Here is an 18,758-nt window from a genome sequence, read left to right on the forward strand (position 1 = left end):
TAACTCCTCAATCTTGTTATAGAGTCATGATATGATGAGCTCCATCAAAGCAGAGTAGAACACCATGGAGGTCAGACCAGAAATACCATATTGAGTTGATTTTGTGTGAGAGATTCTAGTTGCTAATTATACTATTCATAACAGACAGATGGCAGGTATAGAAGCCCAGACTTAAAATGTCTTTATCTAATTGCCTGCCTAAATATATATTTGTAATATGGTCCTCAAAGGGAATACTTTCTTTACCTTAAATTCCATTTCTTTTTCCCTTTTATGTAATTTTATTGAAGTATCATTGATGTATAATAAACCATAGTGTGTTTTGCTCTTTGAGGTTTTTAAAAAGAATCATTTTATTGGGGGCTCCTACAACTCTTATCACAATCTATACATACATCCACTGCGTACATTTGTTGCCATCATCATTCTCAAAACATTTGCTTTCTACTTGAGCCCTTGGTAGTAGCTCCTCATTTCCCCTCCTTCCCCCTTCCCCTCCCTCATGGACCCTTGATAATTTATAAATTATTATTCTGTCCTATCTTACACTGTCCGACATCTACCTTCACCCACTTTTTTGTTGTCCCTCCCTCATGGAGGAGGTTATATGTAGATCCTTGTAATCAGATCCCTCTTTCTACCCCACCTTTCCTCCATCCTCCTGTTATTGCTACTCTCAGCACTGGTCCTGAAGGGTTCATCTGTCCTGGTTTCCCTGTGTTTCCAGTTCCTATATGGACCAGTGTATATTCTCTGGTCTAGCCAGGTTTGTAAGGTAGAATTGGGATCATGATAGTGGGCGCGGTAGCATTTAGGAATGAGAGGAAAGTTATATGTTTCATCGTTGCTACACTGCATCCTGACTGGCTCATCTCCTCCCAGCGACCCTTCTGTAAGGGGTTGTCCAGTTGCCTACAGATAGATCTTGGATCCCCTAACTGTACCCCCCCTCATTCACAATGATATGATTTTTTTGTTCTTTGATGCCTGATACCTGATCCCTTCTACATCTTGTGATCACACAGGCTGGTGTGCTTCTTTCATGTGCGCTTTATTGCTTCTAAGCTAGATGGCCACTTGTGAACCTTCTAGTTTTTAAAACCCTAGACTCTTTATCTTTTGATAGCTAGGCTCCATAAGCTTTCTTCACCTCATTTGTTTATACACCCACTTTTTGTCTTGAGTGATTGTGTCGGGAAGGTGACCATCATGGAATACCAGTTCCTTAAATTCCATATCTATAGGCTTAAGTCTTACCCACAGGAAACCTATTTTTATTTTATCCCTGGAACAAAGTCTTGCAATAATTTTCTCTTTTTGGGTAAGTCCATCCTCAATCACTTATCCTTTAACATTTACAAGAATTTATCTGTAACCAACCCCATTTACATAGTCTCATTCATGCTATTTCCACAATAATTGCTAATAACCCTATTTTTTAGAATCGGCAGAAAGCATCAGTATCAATATCCCATTGCCACTGAGTTGATTTCAACTCATGGGTACCCTATAGGACAGAATAGTATTGCCTCATAGGTTTCCAAGGCTGACAAAAAATCTCTTTATTGTGAGTTGGGTGAAGGTTTACAGAATACATCCGTTTTCCATTTGACAGTTCACACATATTTTGCTTCATGATATTGACTGCAATCTGCTCAACGTAATATCACTTATCGCACTTCCTCCTTGTATTTCCTGTTTCCATTCCCCCTTCTTTCCTGACCCTTCTGAACTTTATCTTTGAATAAATTATATCCTTTTGATTCAAATAGTTGATTAGTGTTACTTTTTACCTTATAGATCTACCTATTGTTTGGCTGAAGATTGAGCCAAGGGAGTGAGTTCAGTTCCAGATCTGAAGGTGCCTAAGGACAACAGTCTTGTGGGTTCCAAGAATCTCTCTCTGAGCAATACCACTGAACATTTAAAATAAGTTTAAACTTTGTTGCACATATTTCTCCTATTCTATCCCAAAATTCCAAAGCAAACTCATTATCATTGTGTTGAAGCTGACTCATAGAGACCCTACAAGATAGAATAGAACTTCACCCTTTGATTTTTCCAAGGCTTAAATCTTTACCAGAGCAGACAAACTCATATTTCTCACATGGACCAACTGATAGGTTAGAACCACTTTCTTTGCGGTTAGGAGATCAATGAGGAGTCCACTCTGCCATTAGAGCTCGTTAAGAATGCGATCCAGGATCCCCTAATGCTATCCCTCTCAGATCAGTTGGTAGTGGTAATAAATGTAAATCTTAAGGGGGTCAGACTGCCACATCGTAACTCTTCCTTGGGGAAGATGGTGGGTTTGAACTGCTGATTGATTAGCCCTTAAGTGCTTAATTACTGCCTCACCAGGGTTCTCCTTAACATCAGAACAGTGGACACTTATTGGTTTATCTTACTGGTCTCTGTTCCCTAAAAATTGCACTTCATCCACAGGGTTTTCTTCCACAACACACAGCTGCTAGTGTTTTTGGTTTGTTTTTCCACATGACTTCACCTTCCTGGTCAAAGCTGATTTGTCCAGGGCTAAACACACAATGAAAACATAGCCATATTTGCACACTACAAAATTTGAAGTGAGACAGCAAGCTATTTGTTGAGTTTTTTGAATGACTGAAGTCTAAAAGGAAGTGTTATGATACAGTAAACAGTGAGTTTTGATGTCCAGGATCTATGCTGGGGACCCAGTTGGCACTCCGAGTGACTATTCAAAGGGATGGTATGAATTCTCCTCTTCCATGACCTACACATATAATAGATATAACCACTAAGTCCATGATTTGACAAATGTCTTGTGTGATTGAGTTTGGGTTCCCCATAGGATTAGATCCTGAGACAAAGGTTTTAATTAAGCCATTTTCTGGGGAGATATCAATAAGGAAATGGGAAATAGAAAAGGGAAAGAAGGCAGCCAATGAAAAGTACATTATCAAACAATTTAAAATTGTGAGCAACTGAAGGTTAATCTTACTGGAGACACTGTAGAAAATCCACTAGTTATTCTGCCCAGAATGTGAGGGAGTGTGGCTATTTGTCCAACAACTCCTATGGGTCATTGGTTAAGGGTTACTCCAGGAAGCAAGAATTAACTCCACAACCTCCTAAGCCATGCATGCTCAGGTACAGTGGTCTACAGAAACTAGAGAAAGCAAGAAGAGAGATGTGCTGGCCATTCGGAATTAGGCTAGCATGCCAAGTTGTCAGACATGTCAGGTTCTTGAACTATCATAACTTGAAAGTCATCATGATCCTGTGAGATATACCACTGGTATTTCAAACACAAGCATAGTTACCCGTGGTGGAAAATTTTCAGAAAAGCTTACAAGCTAAATAGACTAGAAAGAATAACCTGCCAATCTACATCTGAAAAAAATAGTGGTGTTTGTGGAGCACATTGATAGCAGTGGAATATTGTTTCATATAGTGCAGGATGATGAACCCCTCAAGTTGGAAGACACTCAAAATATAATTGGGGAAGAGCTGTCTCCTCAAAGTAGAGTTGACCTTAGTGATATAAAGTTTTCAGGACCTATATTTGTTGATGTGGCAATGACTCAAAATGAGAAGAAACAGCAGTACTGCAATAACCACTAACAAGAAGATGGGATGCATGAAATATGGATCTAGAAAAATTGGAAGCCATGAAAAAATGGAACACATAAAGATCAAACACTCTAGGTGTTATTGAACTGAAATAGACTGGTATTGGCCATTTTGAATGTCACAATAATATGGTTTACATACCAGAGTAACAAATTTGAAAGGAATGGATGACTTTCATGTTAAAAAAGAGAATGTTTCAACATCGATTCCAATGTTCACCATTGTTAGGTGTAGGATATATTACACCTACAAGGATGAATAATTAATAAAGTTATTATTCAAATTTACACACCAACCACTAATGCTAACAATAAAGCCATTGAGGATTTTTACCAACCTTTTCAGTCTGAAATTGATGAAACATGCAATCAAGATTACTGATGACTTGAATGCAAAAATTGGAAACTAAGGAGGAGGATCACTAGTTAGAAAATATGGCCATGGGGATGGAAGCCACATGGGAGATCTCATGATAGAATTTTCCAATAAGGATGGCTTATTGATTGAACATTTATTTTTCAGGGATGTAAACAGTAACCATAGACATGGATTATGTATATTGGATAGAAATACACAGGAATTAAATCAACTATATCTGTTGAAATAATCTACTATACATACTCGAGTATAACCCAAGGCAACTAATTTTACCCCCCAAAGCTGGGGTGCTTTTTCAGCATAAAAAATGTGCTGAAAAATCTCGGCTTATACTCAAGTATTTACGGTATAAAGAAGTTCAATATCATCAGTCACGAGACTGGAGACGAACTGTGGAACAAACCATCAATGGCAAATTCAACTCGAATTCCAACAAAATTAAAACAAGTCCCCAAGAGTCAAAGTATGAATTTGAGTATATCTCATCTAAATTAGAGGCTACTTCAAGAAGAAAGTTGACACATTGAACACAAATCACCTGAGATGATACGAGTTCTGCAATAATATCAAGAACATCATAAATAAAGAAATTCAAAGATAATTAAAAAGATAGAAACTAAAGAAAAGACAAAACGGATGTCACCTTGAATGTGGAGTAGCTGAAGCCAATGAAAGAAATGATGAAGTACGAAAAAGAGAGAGAGAAATATAGAAATAATTGATGAAGTAAAGACGCTGAATAAAGAAGCTGAACATAAAATTTCAAAGGGGAATTCAAAAAGATGGAATAAAGAATTATATTAAAGGTGCAAAGACCTGGAATTAGGACAGCAAAAATGAAAAGCATGTGCATTTCACTAGCTGAAAAAATTGAAGAGAAATTCAAAATACAGAATTACACAGATAGCATCAAAAGAAGATGAAAGGGATTCACTGACCACATGAAGCCCAGGCTCCACAGCGCTGAGTCCAGAAGACCAAGGTAGCATAGGGTTCTCACTGCAGATTGCTCTGAAAGTGCTCACAGTAGTAGGCCCTGGATCAACTGGGGAAAATGTAGAACTCAAAATAAGAAGACTAACCTTAGGATATGATAGGCACTAGTGGAATTCCCATTTGACACCTGACCTCACCTCCATGGCTCAACTTTCAGCCCCCAAATAGGAGACCTATACTGTCAACGATGTACAATTCAGAGCCCAGCATTTGTCAGGGAGTTACTCAGAAGGCAGGAAGGCATGGGAACGAAAGACCAATGGAAACGGCAAACAAAGGGAGGGAATAGGAAAAGTAGTATTGCATTGTAGGTATTGCAATCAATATCATAAAACATTGCATGAATTGTAAAGAAAATCAATTTACTCTGTAGATTTTCCCTCACATCACAATCAAAACAGTGTAAAAAGAAAATAAGTCATATGAACGAGTACACTGGTAGATCTTGCTGAAGACCAATTTCCAGTGTTAAAAGATGTCACTTTGAGGAATAAGGCACAGCTGAGCCCTAGTGGTATAGTGGTTACAAACATAATGCATCAGAACCAACCCGGTTGGGTTGCTCAACACAAGATCAGCAGTTCTGCTCCCATACAAAGTTCCAGTATTGGAAACCCACAGGGATATCTCTCCCCTGTCCTATAGAGTTGCTAAGGGTTGGAATCAACTTGATGGCAGTGAACTGGATGTAATCCAGGCTGACTAGAGACACAAATCAAGTGACACTCATATATGTGCAATAAATAGTTTTTAATCAAGAAGTCATTATAGTATTTCTATTTCAAGGAAATATCCCAGGCCAGTCCAACTCAAGTCCATAAGTCCAACACTAGCCCATAAGTTCCTTTCCAACTTACGCAGTTACATGCAATGATGCAGAATGCAGGGATGTCAAAGGCCAGTGATTGCAATGTCGTGTGGACCCAAGGTCGATGGAAGCATGGCAAGACTCTGGCAGCTCTCAACGTGGGCAGGAAGCAGTCAGGTGAATGCAAAAAGAAGGGGAGGTTCCCAGGGCCCTCCTTATGAGAAGGCCATGGCCACAAAGAGGCACCATCAGACTATGGTGTGATTGACAGATTGGATACCAACCTTACACTTTTACATATCTTCAAACTGACATAAAATTATATAACTATCATACTATGGCATTTTCAATCACCTCATATGTACTTGAAAATGGACAATAATTATGAAAGATAAAATAAAAGTTGATGTCTTTGAATTATGATGCTGGTGAAGAATATTGAATATTCCATGGACTTTCAGAAGAAGGAACAAATCTTTCTTGGCGGAAGTAGAGCCAGAATGCTTCCTAGACGTGAGAATGGCAAGACTTCATATCACATACTTTGGACATGTTAACAGCTGAGCATAGTCCCTAGAGAAGGATATCATACTTGGTAAAGTGGAGTGGTGAAAAAAAGAAGAAGGTCCTCAATGGGATGAATTGGCATACTGGCTGCAAAAATGGTCTCCAACATTCACTGTGAGGAAACAGGCTGTGGGTGCTATGAGTTAGAGCCAAATTAACAGTGTCTAACAATGACAACTCCCCTCCCGTGCCCCATCTGTCAATTTGCTGCACTGTGGTAGCTTGTGCTTTGCTGTGATGCTGGGAGTTAGTCCACTAGTACTTCAAATACCAGGCAGGATCACCCACGGTGAACAGATTTCAACACAGCTTCCAGACTAAGAACTGACAGGACGACAAAACAATCAGTCCACTTCTGAGGGATTCACCATTGAAAACTTTATGCATAGCAGTAAAATATTGTCTGTTATAATGCCAGAAAATGAGCCCCTCAGATTGCAAAACAATCAAAATATCACCGAGAAGGAGAGCTTCCTCAAAGTAGAGTCCACCTTAATGATAACTCAAAACGTCACAACAGGAGCTGTAGATAACATCATAATAAATGGAGAAAATATGGAAGTTATCAAGGATTTCGTCTTGCTTAGATTCACAACTAATGCTCATGGAAACAACAATCAAAAAACCAAATAACATATTGCATTAGGCAAATCTACTGCACATAACCACTTTAAAGTACTGAAGATCAAGAATTTCACTTAGGATTACGTTGCGCCTGGCCCAAGGCATGGCATTTTCCGCCACACCTTATGCATGTGAAATTTGAACATTGAATGAGAACGACTGAAGGAGAACTGGTGCATTTGAATTAAGGTACTGACAAAAAATACTGAAAGTACCATGGGTGGAGAGAAGAACAAACAAATCTGTCTGAGAAGAAGTGCAGCTAAATGTTCCTTGGCAGATAGGATGGCGAGACTTCATCTCATGTACTTTGCAGATGTTATCAGGACAGACCAGTCCCTGGAGGACATCATACACATTACAGTGGAGGGGTTGCAAAAAGAGGAAGACACCCGATCAAATGGATCGAGACAATTCCTACAACAATGGACTCAAACATAACAAAATTTTTGAGTATGGGGTAGGACCAGGCAATGTTTCATTCTGTTGTGTAGGCATTATTATGAGACAGAACTGACTTGAAGGCATCTAGCAACAAAGTGTACTAAAGCTTCTGGCACCTTCATTTGCTAATGGATTATAATTCAAAATGAGAAAAATCATTGCAACCATTCATTAATAATCAGAACATCAAACGTGCAAAATAAGAATCTAGGAAAATTGGAAATCATAAAAAAACGGAATCTGACCTATAAAGATCAATATCCTAGGCATTGGTGAGTTGAAATAGACCCTTTGAATCTTAAAATGATAAGAATGACTATGCTGACAATGACAAATTCAAAAGAATGTCTCTTTCATCCTCAAAAAGAGCATTTTTAGATCTATCTTGAAGTGCAATGCTGCCTGTGACAGAATAATATCTATCTTCATACACAAGGAAGGCCAGTTAATAGAACCATTATTCAAATTTTCTCACAAACCACTAAAGCCAATGAAGAATTGTACCAACTTCTTTAGTCTGAAATTGACCACACATGTACTGAAAATGCATTAATAATTGCTGACAATTGGAATGCACACATGGAAACAAAAAGGAAGGAAGAATAATTAGAAACTATGGCTTTGGGGATCGAAAAGAAGCTGAAGACTGCATGAAAGAATTCTGCAAGAGCAATAACTTCCTCATTGCAAACACCTTTATTCAACAACAGGAGTGGCATATATACATGTGGAAAACACAGGAATGGAATTGATTAAATCTGTGGGAAGACATGATAGAGAAGCTCAATATCATTGAGACAAAACAAGACCGGGGGCCAACTATGTAAAAGACTATCAATTACTAATATGCAAGTTCAAGTCAAACCTGAAGAAAATTAAAATAAGAACGCAAAAGAGCCCAAATACAGCCTATATTATATCTGTGGTCGGCTGGGGTTTCTAGAGAAACAAACCAGTGATACTGATACATGTAGAAGAAGGAAATTTATATCAATAAAGAATTTTACATTAAGAAGTCCACACAACAAGAAACCCCAGTCCAACTCCAGCCCATAAATCAGATGCAAACTAGAGGCCCTTCCAGACTCCTGAAGCTGTTGGAGGAATAGCCCAAGAAACAGGAAAACCACAGGTTGGTGGAGGCAGAGTTGGGAGAATCCAAAGTCAACAGGCAGTTGGCAGGCCACAGACAGCTCTTAGGGTCAGCAGGTCTCATGGTGATTGCCATCCCAAGAAGCCAGACGTAGGGTCCAGGGTCATTTCATCAGGAAGAAAAAGAGTGAGCCCATTCTCCACAGTCTACTTATAGCTATGAAATAGGTCATACCTCCAAGGAGAGTGTGACCTGCACCTTCTGAAGATCCTGGTCAAGCTAAATTGACACCAAACCTTACTATCACAATATCTCACCTGAATTTAGAGCCTATCTCAAGAATGGTTCGGACATATTGAACATTAATGATCAGCTACCAGAAGACTTGTGAAATAGCATCAAGGTCATCAATCTTTTTTTTTTTTTGTCATGTCACCTGTGGCTATTTATTTATTTATCATAAATCATTTTATTGGGGGCTCCTCAAAAAGATCATTAATAATACAGGAAAGAAAGAAAATACTACAGTGGATATCAGAGGAGACTGTGAAACTTGCTCTTGAACCTAAAGCAGTTAAAGCAAATGGAAGAAATGATGAAATAAAAGAGTTGAACAGAAAAATTTGAAAGGCCAGCTTGAGAAGATAAAGTAAAGAATTATATTGTAACGTGTAAAGACCTGGAATTAGGAAAGCAAAAGGAATGAGTACGGTCAGCATATCATAAATTGAAAGAACAGAAGAAAAAATCCAAGCCTCGGATTACAATGTTCAAGGATTATTTATCAAACTATTGAATGATGTAGGGAGAATCCAAAGAATATGGACGGAGTGTACAGAGTCTCTGTTCCCAAGAATTAGTTGAGGTTCTACTAGTTCAAAAGGCCAAGAGGAAGTTGAAGCTGCAATGTAAGCATTAGTGAAAAGCAAGGAAGGGATAGGAATGGAAATATTTCAACACGCTCATGCAGTGATAGTCCATGTCAAGAAATTTGGAAGATAGCTATCTGGCCAACCAACTGGAAGTGATTAATATTTGTGTCCATTCTAAAGAAATATGATGCAACAAAATTTGCAAATTAATTTAAAATAACATTAATATGACATGCAAGTACAATTTTATTGACGATACCTTTAAAAGTAGTTATAGCAATATGTCAACAGGAAGCTGCCAGAAATCCAGGCTGTATTAAAAGAGGGCATGAGGCAAGGTATATCAATGCTGGTTTCAGATGGACCTTGGCTGAAAACAGAGGATACAAGGAAAATGCTTACTTATGTACTATTGACTATGCAGAGGATTTTACTGTGTATCATAACAAACTTTGGGTAGCATATGAATACATATGAGAACAATGGGAATTCCCGTACATTTAATTGTGCTCCTGTGGTACCTGTACACAAACCAACAGGAAGTGGTTCGAATAGAACAAGTGGATAGTGCGTGGTTTAAAATCAGGAGAGTGTGTGTTGTGGTTATATCCTTTCACCATATGTGTTAGACAGGGTTCTCTAGAGAAACAAAACCAGGACATTTATGATTTGATAGATAGATAGAACACGAAGGAATATAACAGCTAATTAGTCCACATAGCAGTACAGAGGACTCAGTTTAACTCACTTCCATGCAACAGTAAATATGGCAGTACAGCCAGGCAGCAAACTGCAGAACTAGGTAAGGCAGCCACACACTGGTCTGATCACCAGAGAGCAACTGAGAGATAGGTGTGGCTTGCTGAGCCATTTATCTCTTTGCCCACGAATCAAACTGCGAATTTATTAATCCCACATGTTCTTATTGGCCAGGTTGGCACTATAAACCTACCTATCTATCACACTATACTTATTCAAATAATCTGAGAAGCTGCTCTGTATGAAGAAGTTGAGGCATCTGGATTGGAGGAAGAATCATTAACAACCTGTATTATGCAGATGACCCAATCTTGCTGGCTGAAAGTCAATAGGCCTTGAAGTACTTACTGATAAAGCTCATATAGTACACCTTCAGTATGAATTAGTCTTCAACACTAAGAATACAAATGTCTTCTCAACTTGACAAATATAAACACACAACATCATTACAAATAGAGAAATGTAGCTAAACCCTATTTTACTTGGACCCACAATCAATACTCACAGAAGCAGCAGTCAATAAATCAACGTATTTCATTGGAAAAATCTGTTGTAAAAGACCTCTTTAAAATGTGAAAGAGCAAATGTTTTACTCTGGGAATTAGCAAATTATGCCTGCTTTTAGCCTTGATATTTTTAATCACCTTAGATGCATGTGAAAGGAGTCTTAATTTCAGTGTCTGGTATGGGTTGAATGACTAACATCAAGGTTGGTGGTTCAACCCACTTGCTGCTCCACAGAAGAAAGAGGAAGCTATTTGACCCTGTAAAGATTTACAGCCTTGGAAACCCTAGATGGTCACTATGAATAAGAATAGACTTGATGGTAATGTTTGACATATGCATGTGAAAGATGGAACATAAATAAGGAAGACTGAAGAAAATATGATGATGCCTTTAAAATATGATGTTGCAAATAATATTGAATATACCATGAATGCCCAGCAGAACAAAGAGGTCTATCCCGGAAGAAGTACAGCCAGAATGTATTTTAGAAGTGAGGATGGTAAAACTCCATTTCATATACTTTGAACATGGTATCAGGAGAAATTAGTCCCTAGAAAAGGACAAAATACTTGGTAGAGCATCGTCAAAAAACAGGTAAGCCCTGAATGAGATGGATCAACACAGTGGCTGTAACAATAGGCTAAAATATGACCATTGTGAGGATGTCACAGGACTAGAAAGGCTTTTATTCTATTGTGCATAGGGTCACTATAAGTGGCAGTGCGTGAGTTTTTGTTGATTAACAACACTGGGATATGAGCAATGTCCCCATGGCATATGCTAAACTGTCACCATGCTGGACACAGTTGATCTTTGTGGCTTTAGAGGGTTATGATTCCACTGAATTTTTTTCTGTGTATTCAAACTATTCCATCCTAAGATTCCACAGATCTATCCAAACCAAGCTCACTGCCATTGAATCAATGCTAACTCATATCGACCCTACAGGACATGGGTAAAATTGTACCTGTGAAGTTCTGAGACTGTACCTCTTTACAGAGTAGAGTCCCATCTTTCTCCCGAAGAGCAGCCGGTGATTTCAAAATACCGACCGTGCAATTAGCAGCCCAATGTGTAACCAAGAACTATTCAGGGAAGCTAGAGGGAGAGCATGAAAAGAAATGAGTAGTTGAGGTGGTTGGATGCACATCCATCCCTTTGTTCTACTCTCTATGACTTTTTCTGAGTTCATTCAAAATGTAAATTAAGACACAAAATAGAATTCTATCCAACCCTGCTATATGCCTAAACAGTATCCATTGTTCTCATTCTTACTACTAATAGAAGCTCAATTTTGTTTAGGGTGATAATGTACCTACTTAAATCGCTCACTCCTAGGCTCCCTTGCAGCTATGCATAAGCATTTGACCCAGTTTGGGCCAAATATGTGTAGGTGAAAGATACTGAGTAGGACTCCCAAGAAAGTTTTTGTTGTTGTTTAAGGCAAAACACTTGTCTGGCATAACCCATTTCATTTTTGTCCTTGGCTCTTCTGCTGTCATGCTCCCTAGTCAGAATATTGAAAGATGAGAGAGTCACATAGGTTACATGAGTTTGGCAGACCAAAAAGCATGCATTCTCCTATATCCAAGATGAGTCCCTGAGCAAATACGCCAGACCTAGGCTACCTATTTCAAGACTTACTGTTGTATAAGACAAACCCCTGTGTGGTGCAAAGGGTTAACACAATTCACTGCTAAGACAAAGATGCCTTGGAAGAAAAACCTGGCAATCTACATTTAAAAATTCAGCCCTTGAAAACCTCATGGGGCACAGTTCTACCCTGAATCATATGGGGTAACTGTAAATCAGAATCAATTCAGTGGCAACTGGTTTGGTATTTTTGGTGTTAATATAAGAAAAATTAAGCTTTTGTGATTAGACCACTAGAGTCGGTATGTTTTTTCCCATGTAGCCAGATGCAATTTGGACTGATAGAGAAATAATTAAAAGAATGTAGAGTTAAGTAAGCGTAATGATTATGGAACTAATCATTTAGCAATGGGCTGCTAACCACAAGGTCAGTAGTTCAAATGCACCAGTCACTCAGGGAGAGAAAAGTGAAGCTCTCTGCTTCTGTAAAGATTTATAGTCTTGGAAGCCCTATATGGGGTTGCTATAAGTTGTAATCAACTTGATAGCATTGTATTTGTTTGAGTTTGGTGACTAGTATGTAAGCTTTGAGGGGGTAGTAATAGGTACTTTGAATACTATTCTTAGCACTATAGGTATTATGTCTTTTGCAAATGGATAAACGAACAAATGCGATATTCATTTTGTGTTTTCTGTAGTTTGCCTTATTCTTCCAAGAAGATTGCTCAAGTGTTAAGACCCAGTCTTCTCTGGCATACTTGAATAAAAGAATAACTGATAGACACAGACTTGAACCCTGGCCTGTGTGATCTTGGGTGTGTCACTGTTTTTCAATCCATTTCTCATCTGTGAACTGGGGATTACACACGTAGCCCACAGGGTTGTTTTGGAGATTCAGAGTAATGTGTGTGTCTTGGATTGAGTGCCCTTGCATGCCGAGCTTATTCCTCAGGCCTGGGTGCAGGGAGTCTATTTGAGATCTGATGGCAGGGAGTGGGAATAGGAAAGCAGACGCAAGACTGAGTTAGGGGGAGAAGCAATCACAATGGGAACGGGGTGTTGAGGCTTTTAATGTAGGATACAGGAGCTTGATTCCCCCAGGACTTCTGAGCAACATGGGTTCTGTCCTAGAATTGTCTACCAGAAACAGGAGGCTGGGCTCTTCTTCGCCTGTAGTGGTGTTGAGCATTCCTCCTAGTAAGGTGACCTCTCCTACCTTCCTGGGTTTGGCTTTCCATGCCTTTGAAAAGGCTTCGAGGCAGAAGGACATGGAGAGCTGCGTGCTGCACAGTTGTGATAAGACACCATTTCAGCAGGAGCCTGCACTTACATAGAGCCGTTCGCCACTGCTATGATGGATATCAGGAGGAGCCCTGGAAGTGCAGTGGTTACAAGTTGGTTTGCTAACTTCAAGGTCAGCAGTTCAAAACTACTAGCTCCAAGGAAGAAAGATGGGGTTTTCTACTCCAATAAAGAGTTGTAGTGTTTGAAACTCGCAGGGGGCAATTGTACACTGCCCCACAGGATCGCTATGAGTCGGTATTGACTGGAAGGCAGTGAGATGGTGTCAGAGATGGGTCAAAGGAATGTGGCATGGCAACCCTAAGAATCTGCTACAGAACCATAAAGTGCCTGGGATAGATGAGTTTATTGTGCTTGACCTTTTAAAATCATCAAACGGGCAACAGTTAGAAAGACAAACATACCAAGTGTCATTGGAGATCCGGGGAAAGCAGAGAAACACTGCTAATGATGCAGGTTTGCTGCACAGCAATCTGGCAGAGCTTAGTGAAAGCCCATTGAATGGACCCTGGGACCTAGTGAGCCCCTCCTGGGCATACAACCAAAGAAGCGCAATCACTGAGTTGACTTTCATTCCTCATGACCCTATCAAACAAAGCTGAATGGTCCCATGATGCTTTCAAGGCTTCTATTGGGAAGTAGACAGCCATGCCTTTATCCCACAGTGTGTGGAAGACGGCTTCAAACTACTGACCTTTGGGTTAGCAGCCAAGCACTTAATATCTCCCCCATCAAAGCTCTCTCCTGGATGTATAAAAACAAACAGAACCCCAGTTGATTCTTCCTCATTAGCAACCCTACAAGGCACAGTAGAATTGCTGCTACAGGTTTACAAAACTAAATTCTTATGACAGCAGACAGCCTCTCTTTGCTCCATGGAATAGCTGGTGGGTTGGAACTGCTCACCTTGGGGTTAGCAGCCCAACGCATAATTCCTGGGTATATAGGCCAAGCTATTTATCCAATTCACAGGGCCCTTGGGGCATTTTTACAAGAATGGTCACCACGCTGATACCTGCAGTAGAGAAGAGTTGGAGCCGAATTGGATGCCAATCAACAGACAACTGAAGAAGGAAACAAAAGAAAGATGATGATTGCTCATGACCAAGTGGCACGCAGCAGCACATGCAATTGATATGCAGCATGGCAATAACTCTTAATGACATTGCAAGGAGTTGAAAAGGTCAGAAACTGAATGAGATTTATATTGCAGTACCATTCATGGAAGCTGAAAGCCCATTCACCAAGCAGCATGGTCTAGTGCACATGGCAGCATGGTCTAGTGCACATGGCTGTATGCCTATAAGGACACACACACACACCAAGCACCCAGCAGGGGGTACTAGTCTGAAGAGGGGAATGGAAGTGATGTGAATGTGGAAAAGGAGGGACAAAACACAAGCAGGGCCTGACATTTATCAGGGTTCACGGTGTGCTATAAAGTAGGCATGATTAATCACTTCCCTGTACCAGAAGGCTGAGCTAGATTTTTAAAGCAAATCGAGTGCCTGGAACACAATGGTTGTTAGCTGCTGTTGAGTCAGCCTCCAGTCCAACTCACTGTGACAACCAGCTCCCAGTGACTCCATGGGCAATATTCTCCCTGGTCCTGCACCATCTCTTTGGTTGTGCATCAGATTGTGATTCACAGGGGTTTTCGTTAATTGGTTTTCAGAAGTAGAATACCAGGCTCTTCTTCATCGCTCATCTTAGTCTGGACACATCACAGAAACAGGTTCAGTCTCATAGCCGCACCCAACCAAGCTTCCCCATTTCAGTATCATAGCAACACAGAAATCAGTTCAGTACCACAGCAATAACCAAGCATCCCCCTGACAAATGAGTGTTGGATGCACATGAGTTGCATTGTCTTGGACTCAAACCCAGATCTCCCACATGGAAAAGGAGAATTCTACAACTGAACCACAATTTACCCTCAGAATATAATAAGTATCCAGTAAATGGTTATTAAGAATGTGGCTGCCAGGAAAATCCACCAATTTCCTGCCAAGGCTTAACACTAATATCTTCCCCCACACACTAGAAGGCTGCAGAGGAATGACTTTCTCCATGCCAGCCCTGGTATCTAGACAAGGGACCCTAACACTGAACCACTGAGCCCCAGCAGGCTGGGGAGCAATGTCAAATTGGATGAGGGACAATCCTGGTTGAGTTAGTTCCCCTAAGCTCGTAGGGCAGTTTAGCATGTCCACAGCTGTGTTCAGAATAGCCATGCGATTACCACCGAGAGAAATTCTACATGCTTTCACACCCCATGCTAGTCGTTGCAGCCATCGTTGAGTACAGTTCATGCTCATCACTATCTAGAACTCACGGTGACGCTGTGGGTGAGCCATTGGGCAGGTAACCTCAAGGTTGGCAGTTCAAAGGCACCAGTTGTTCTCTGAGAGGAAGGTGAGATGATCTGCTCCTGTCAAGATTTAGCCTGAGGAATTTTATATAGGGTCACAGTGAGTCAGGATCAACTCAATGGTGTGGGTTTGGTTTATTAGACCCACCATCAGATCATATTTAATGGATTTATTAACATGTATATTAGCCACAAATCCAATGTCTTTTATTTTTATCACTGCATTTCAATACAATTTGTGCCTTTGTGATTCTGTATTTCATTGGAGGTATTTGGAAATATTATTCTGGGGAGTGGGCAGGTGTTCCATAGCCTTTCCTAAATGCCAAAAGGATCCATGGGGTTGCAATGGTTAAGACCCTCTAATAGAGTTTATCAAAGAGCCCTGGAGGCACAATGGTTAAGTGCTCATCTGCTATCCAAAAGGTTGAAGGTTTGAACCCACCAGTGGCTCTGTTCTTGGAAGAAAAACCAGGCAACTCATTCTTGTAAAGATTACAGCATAGAAAAGCCTAGAGCAGTGGTTCTCAAACTTCCTAATGCCACAACACTTTCATACAGTTCCTCATGTTGTGGTGACCTCCACAACCATAAAAATATTCTCATTGCTGCTTCATAACTGTAATTTTGTTACAGTCACCCTGTGCAAGGGTCCCACAGGTTGAGAACCATTGGTCTAGAGAGCTCGGCACTGATGCATTGAGTCACTATGAGTTGGACTGGACTAGAAGGTTCCTAACAAAAACGCCAACAATCATTTTTTACCATGACCTTGTTAACTCAAAAAGATTAATAAGCAAATTCACAAATGAGGACATCCAGTTGCCCCTCCAAACTGGAGAAGCATGAGTTAAATGGTGACCCTGACCCCACGGTGTCCTCCAGCTGGTGCCATGCTGCCTTTATTCCTTCTGCCTCTCAGTTCTGTGAAGAAGGGGAAAGGGAGGGAAAGAAAAAGAAAGAAATGAAAAGATAATTTTCCCAGCTTCTTCACATCCCTGAATTGAACTTTACTTTTAATAAAAGTATTATGAAATGGAAATGGTGCTTTCACTATTTTGCTTTCAGGTGATATTCAGAGACATGGTGCTGGTAATTATTTGAGCCGGGGAGGTTAGTGTGCAGATTTTCTGAATATGGTTGAGCCACATGCCCCCTTCCAGGCCTAGCATTTCCCTGGGCTATGAGAAGTTATAGACAGTCTACCCTCTTCTTCCTCCGACTTCGCTGCAAACCATGGACACACTGGTTCTGACTTGACCTGGCTCCAGTACAGAAAAAAATATCCTCCTTGCATAATTGTAGTGCTTGATTTGGAAGGCACCCAGATACAAATCTCTCTTCTGGTGGCATAATGGGTTATGTGTTGGGCTATTAACTGCAAGGTCAGCAGTTGGAATTCACCAGTCGCTCCTTTGGAGAAGATGAGGCTTTCTTCTCCCATAAAGAGTTATAGCCTTAGATGAGTATAAAAACTCAAAATGCATTGGCAGAGATTCCACAGAGAATAAGCCTCCATTAAATCCCCTGGGACCATTCACCAGGGATGGGATTAAACCCTGCTCACCGTCAGTACATCAGAAAGTGTATTGTTGCAGATATGATTAGGTTAAAAATTAACATTTTATCATTTGTCTTTACTCTTAAAACGTTTTTCATTTGTTCTTTTTTTAATTTTCTGCTTTCCTTTTTATTGAAAAATTAACTAATGTCACTAAACAAGTAGAGAATTTGTTAAATGAAAATCTAATCGGTTATGTAAACTTTCACTGAAAACATAACACAATTTTATTTTTACAAAGAGTTATAGCCTTGGAAACCCAGGAGGCCGCAGTATTTTCTCTCGATAGGATTGTTATGCACCCAATGGCAATGAATGTTGTTGGATTTTGTTTCTTTATTGTTTTCTGTAGCTATGGTGGGGTATAGGGGTTATGTGTTGGGCTGCTAAACGCAATGTCTGAAATGGCAAATTTGAAATCCCCAGCCACTCCAAGGGAGAAAGATGAGGCTTTCTACTCCCCTAAAGAGTTCCAGTCTCAGAGAAGCCAGTCCACAAAGAGAACAACATGGCTGGCCCCACTATGAGACATGATGCCCCTCAGTGACCAAGGGTGATACAGGGGACAGCACTGGAGACACAGTGTGCGAATTGCACCTAACCTGATTCCACCACACCGAGGCAAAGTGTGGTGGAGTGCAGTGGAACAGCAAGGGAATGGAGTGGCAAGGTCCCCAGGGAATGCTGAAAGTGGACTTTGGGGCCAGGTTGTGGTGCCTCAACAGACTGGATTGGAAAACACTCCTAAGGTCCAACAAATGATCCTTGAACTAACTACAAGGTCTTCTTTCTTGATGTGTTTTGTTTTGTTCTTTGTCAGTGGTTTGTTTTTGTTGTTTTGTTGTCTGGTTGTAAACTGTTGCTTTGTTTTCCTCTGTCTTGTTTTCGTGCATGTTAGTGTCTCCACAGGTCTGTCTAAATAAGAGAGGCTGGATGAACTATCTGGAGGAAAAACAACAGGACTGAGAGTTCCGGGGGCACTTGGGATAGGGGGAGGTGCGGGGGTAAGGAAGTGGTGTTAACAAACACAGGGACAAGGGAACAACAGGGGACTCAATATGGTAGTGAGGGGGAAGTGGCAGGCCTGGTAGGGAATGATCAAGGGTAAGGTTACGTAACACACACACACACACACACACACACACACACACACACACACACACATACGGAGAAAGTGGTGAACTTCACAGAACGTAGTGGGGACTTCACAGAAAGGGGGGTTGATAGCCGTGAACAGGGTTGGTATGGGTCTTGTTCTATCCATTTGAAAG

The sequence above is a fragment of the Tenrec ecaudatus genome, unplaced genomic scaffold, assembly GCF_050624435.1.
Source record: "Tenrec ecaudatus isolate mTenEca1 unplaced genomic scaffold, mTenEca1.hap1 Scaffold_93, whole genome shotgun sequence".
In the NCBI taxonomy this organism is placed as follows: domain Eukaryota; kingdom Metazoa; phylum Chordata; class Mammalia; order Afrosoricida; family Tenrecidae; genus Tenrec; species Tenrec ecaudatus.